A 6000-nucleotide genomic window follows, 5' to 3' on the forward strand; every position below is an offset into this window, starting at 1 on the left:
ATTTACCATGAATATGCCTGCAAGCAGCCTTGCAAGTGTTGACCTGATTAAAGGCCGTACTCAAGCCGGCCTCGAATAGAGTGAAATAACCCAGTCAGTGGGGACTATCAAACCTGGTACGGTGTTGTTATTGTCAAAGCGTTCATAAAATGCACTGATTTGTCTGGAAGAGTGGCATCTTTGGGCAGATCCCTGCTGGGTCTTCCTTTGTAATTTGTAATGGACTGTAGCCTGTAGCCATCGGAGCCTGTGTGGTATGATTCCACCTTATTCCTACATTGTCCGTTAGCTCATTTGAGGTCGTAACAGGACTTCTTGTACTTGTTTCTGTCCTCAGCCATAGCCTCAGGGTTGTCTGCAATATTCCTTTGTGTGGTAGCCCTGTCCTTTATTTTAGCGCCAACCTCAGCTTCTGCTTGTAAACAGAAAAAAGGAGTACAGCATCATGATCTGATTTGCCAAATGGTGGACGAGGGAGGGCCTTGTATGCTTGCTTGTGGGTAGAGTAAAGTGGTCTAGGACTTTATCGCCGCTAGTGGCAAAGGAGATGTATTGATGGAAGTTGGGTATCACGTGTCTTAATGACGCAGAATGAAAATCACCGGTGACAAGAAAGGCAGCCTCCGGATGTTAATGTTCCTGTTTGTTCCTGCCTCGTACAGTGCATGTAGTTATAGCTGATAAAGATTCTAAATAATTTGAAGTTAGAATAACTGAAAAAAAATTCAGTTGGTCTTGAAGCTTAATTCATTTTGTTTACCTTTAACTAGGCAAGTCAGTGAAGAACAAATTCTTATTTACAATGACGGCCTACACCGGCCAAACCTGGACGATGCTGGGCCAATCACGGGCGGATTCAAACCAGGGTGTCTTTAGTGACACCTCTAGCATTAAGATGCAGTGCCTTAGATGCAGTGCCTTAGACCGCCATGCCACTCGGGAGCTCCCAAGGAGCCAAGGACCATTAATTGGCCAAGGAGCAGAACCATTTTGAATAGCTACCTCTGTATTGCTATGGTTCTCATTCAAACCCATGTTAATTTATGCACATTTTAAATGTTTATAGTTCAAAAAGTATATATAGTATCTAAAATATTTTGACAAGCAACCTAAGTAAGGTCAGTCTGAACATCTCAATATTGACTTGTAGTGAAAGAGAAGACAGGTTTAGATTTTTTTTAAAGAGGTTTTTACCATTCTAGAGTATGGCCCTTTTTTTGCTATTGAAATGCATTGGTATCCAGAGCAACGGCTCCTTTGGGCTGCTCAATGACAAGACATTAGAGAGCTGTTAGCTGACTTTAGCTAGTTAGTTTTCGTCACTCTAAACTCTGACAAACAGCTGTAGCTTTTGTTTGGTAGCATATCATTCTTATTCCATATCTTGTTGTGATAAAGCCTGAATTCAAAATGTATTACATTATTTTGTTTCTCACATGTCTACACCCCATAATGACAAAGTCAAAACATGTTTTTAGAATGTTTTGCAAATGATTTGAAAATAAAATATTGAAATGTCTCATTTACATACAGTATGTATTCACAGACCTGAGTCGAAACATGTTAGAATCACCTTTGGCAGTGATTACAGCCGTGAAATTGTATGTGTAAACCTAAGAGCTTTGCAGACCTGGATTGTCATCAGATTTCAGGTCTGACCCAGATGCAGACAGTGTCAAAGAAACAAAAGTTTATTTCTACTACAGTTGCAGGCAAACAACAGATTAAAGGCAAGCAGAGGTCAGTAATCCAGAGAGGGTGCAAAAGGTCCAGAACGGCAGGTATTCTCAGGGCAGGCGGGTCAATAATCCAGTGAGGTGGGGCAAGGTATAGAATGGCAGGCAGGGTCAAGGCAGGCAGAATGGTCAAAACTGGGAAGGACTAGAAAACATGTGCAAGAGCAGACAGGAGCAGGGGAACAAATGCTGGTAGGTTTCACAAAACAAAACGAACTGGCAACAGACAAACAGAGAACACAGGGGATAATGGGGAAGATGGGCGACAACTGGAGGGGTGGAGATGAGCACAAAAACAGATGAAAGGTGAATTTGTCTCCCAGTGTCTGTTGGAAAGCAGACTGAACAATGTTTTCCTCAAATACTTTGCCTGTGCTTAGCCCTATTCCATTTATTTTATCCTAAAATAAACTCCCTTGCCGATGACAAGCATACAAGCATAACATAATGCCGCCACCACCATGCTTGAAAATATGAAGAGTGGTACTCAGTGATGTGCTGTGTTGGATTTTCCCAAAACATAATGCTTTGTATTCAGGACATAAAGTTAATTTATTTGCCTCATTTGTTCAAGTTTTACATTAGTGCCTTATTGCAAACAGGAAGCATGTTTGGAATATTTTTTTCTTTACAGGTTTCCTTCTTTTCACTCTGTCAATTAGGTTAGTATTGTGGAGTAACTACAACAGTTTTCTCCTTTCACAGCCATTAAACTCTCTGTTTTAAAGTCATCATTGGCCTCATGGTGAAATCCCTAAGCGGTTTCCTTCCTCTGCGGCAACTGAGTTAGGAATGACGCCTGTGTCTTTGTAGTGACTTGGTGTGTTGATACTAAGAGATATTTCATATCTGCTTTAAAAAAAATCTTTATCCATCTACCAATAGGTGATTTTTTCATTGCAAACGAACGAGAGCCCACAGTCCTCGGGAGTAGCCCGTGTCGTGGCACTGTGTTAACCTCAAAGTGGGCGAAGAAGGTGTTTAACTTGTCCGGGAGCAAGACGTCGGTGTCTGCGACATGGCTGGTTTTCCCTTTGTAATCTGTGATTATCAGGAGTCCCTGCCACAAAAGTCTTCTGTCTGAGCCGTTGAATTGCGGCTCCACTTTGTCTCTGTACTGATGTTTTGCCTGTTTGATAGCCTTACAGAGGGCATAACTGCACTGTTTGTATTCAACCATATTCCCAGTCACCTTGGCGTGGTTAAATGCGATTGTTCACGCTTTCAGTTTTGCGCAGATGCTGCCATCTATCCACGTTTTTTGGTTTGAATAGGTTTTAATAGTCACAGTGGGAACAACATCCCCTACACACCTCCTGATGAACTCTGTCACTGTGTCAGTGTATGCATCAATGTTGTTCTCAAAGGTAACCTGGAACATATCCCAGTCCACGTGATCAAAAACAATCTTGAGGCATGTATTCCAATTGGTCAGACCAGAGTTGAATAGACCTCAAATCAAATCAAAGTTTATTTGTCACATACACATGGTTAGCAGATGTTAATGCGAGTGTAGCGAAATGCTTGTGCTTCTAGTTCCGACAATGCAGTAATAACCAACAAGTAATCTATCTAACAATTCCAAAACTACTACCTTATAGACACAAGTGTAAGGGGATAAAGAATATGTACATAAAGATATATGAATGAGTGATGGTACAGAGCGGCATAGGCAGTAGATGGTATCGAGTACAGTATATACATATGAGATGAGTATGTAAACAAAGTGGCATAGTTAAAGTGGCTAGTGATACATGTATTACATAAAGATGCAGTAGATGATATAGAGTACAGTATATACGTATACATATGAGATGAATAATGTAGGGTATGTAAACATTATATTAGGTAGCATTGTTTAAAGTGGCTAGTGATATATTTTACATCATTTCCCATCAATTCCCATTATTAAAGTGGCTGGAGTTGAGTCAGTGTGTTGGTAGCAGCCACTCAATGTTAGTGGTGGCTGTTTAACAGTCTGATGGACTTGAGATAGAAGCTGTTTTTCAGTCTCTCGGTCCCAGCTTTGATGCACCTGTACTGAGCTCGCCTTCTGGATGATAGCGGGGTGAACAGGCAGTGGCTCGGGTGGTTGTTGTCCTTGATGATCTTTATGGCCTTCCTGTGACATCGGGTGGTGTAGGTGTCCTGGAGGGCAGGTAGTTTGTCCCCGGTGATGCGTTGTGCAGACCTCACTACCCTCTGGAGAGCCTTACGGTTGTGGGCGGAGCAGTTGCCGTACCAGGCGGTGATACAGCCTGCCAGGATGCTCTCGATTGTGCATCTGTAGAAGTTTGTGAGTGCTTTTGGTGACAAGCCGAATTTCTTCAGCCTCCTGAGGTTGAAGAAGCGCTGCTGCGCCTTCTTCACGATGCTGTCTGTGTGGGTGGACCAATTCATTTTGTCTGTGATGTGTATGCCGAGGAACTTAAAACGTACTACCCTCTCCACTACTGTTCCATCGATGTGGATAGGGGGGTGTTCCCTCTGCTGTTTCCTGAAGTTCACAATCATCTCCTTAGTTTTGTTGACGTTGAGTGTGAGGTTATTTTCCTGACACCACACTCCAAGGGCCCTCACCTCCTCCCTGTAGGCCGTCTCGTCGTTGTTGGTAATCAAGCCTACCACTGTTGTGTCGTCCGCAAACTTGATGATTGAGTTGGAGGTGTGCGTGGCCACGCAGTCGTGGGTGAACAGGGAGTACAGGAGAGGGCTCAGAACGCACCCTTGTGGGGCCCCAGTGTTGAGGATCAGCGGGGTGGAGATGTTGTTGCCTACCCTCACCACCTGGGGGCGGTGGGAACAGGAACAATGGTGGCCCTCTTGAAGCATGTGGGAACAACAGACTGGGATAGGGATTGGTTGAATATGTCCGTAAACACACCAGCCAGCTGGTCTGCGCATGCTCTGAGGGCGCGGCTGGGGATGCCGTCTGGGCCTGCAGCCTTGCGAGGGTTAACACGTTTAAATGTTTTCCTCACGTTGGCTGCAGTGAAGGAGAGTCCACATGTTTGGGTTGCGGGCCGTGTCAGTGGCACTGTATTGTCCTCAAAGCGGGCAAAAAAGTTATTTAGTCTGCCTGGGAGCAAGACATCCTGGTCTGTGACGGGGCTGGTTTTCTTTTTGTAATCCGTGATTGACTGTAGTCCCTGCCACATACCTCTTGTGTCTGAGCCGTTGAATTGAGATTCTAATTTGTCTCTATACTGACGCTTAGCTTGTTTGATTGCCTTGCGGAGGGAATAGCTACACTGTTTGTATTCGGTCATGTTTCCGGTCACCTTGCCCTGATTAAAAGCAGTGGTTCGTGCTTTCAGTTTCACACGAATGCTGCCATCAATCCACGGTTTCTGGTTTGGGAATGTTTTAATCGTTGCTATTGGAACGACATCTTCAGCACACGTGGAAGCAGTCTTGGAGTGTGGAATCAGATTGGTCGGACCAGCGTTGAACAGACCTCAGCTTCTTGTTTTAGTTTCTGTCTGTACGTGTGACAGGTTAAAGGAAATATACATAGCCTGTTATACATTAAAAAGTATTAGTAAGTTCATAGTATGTGAGGATTTTAAAACATCTAAGGTTAAAAGGATGCATTCAGTATTAGTTGATAGAGATTAATAACATTCATATAATTGTGTTAAAGTTAAAATCTGTCAAATGGTACGAATTGTGAGAGTAATGAGTAAACGTTATATTGATTACTTTATTTTGTAGTGCCTAAAAGTGTTAATCTGTGATCTACGAAATGCTCTTAATCTATGAGCCGGAGATCGATTGCTCTGGTCTCCACCCATATTCCTGGGGAAAATCGCGGTCTTTTCTCATTGAACTAAACGTTGAATTGAGAATACAACACCGTATCACTGTGGTGATTATTTCTCCCCTGTTTTCAGGTACTTTATTGATGATAAAAATAGTAATTTAAATGTTATAACTCGCTAACATGTCAGGAGTGTTTAAGGTGTGTCTTAGTAACGTCTTGAGGAAGTTAGAGTTAAGTTTGAACAGAGTAATATTAGCCCTGCTCGGTTGAAGTGAAGAATAGCATCGTACTGAGAGTAGCTGCCATCTTATGTCAATTGTGAATGAACATGTGCGTTGTTAATAAGATATTTTGCTGTGTTATTTGTATAATTATTTCTCCCCTGTTTTCATGGGCGTAACATTTTTGGAGGCTCCGCTGAGATAGCTGCTCAGATGTCCAGTTTCCACACCCTGGTCGCTGAATTCCGAGCCAGCTGAATCTCCACATAACAACTCAGGC

The sequence above is a fragment of the Oncorhynchus nerka genome, linkage group LG28 (assembly GCF_034236695.1).
Source record: "Oncorhynchus nerka isolate Pitt River linkage group LG28, Oner_Uvic_2.0, whole genome shotgun sequence".
Taxonomy (NCBI): domain Eukaryota; kingdom Metazoa; phylum Chordata; class Actinopteri; order Salmoniformes; family Salmonidae; genus Oncorhynchus; species Oncorhynchus nerka.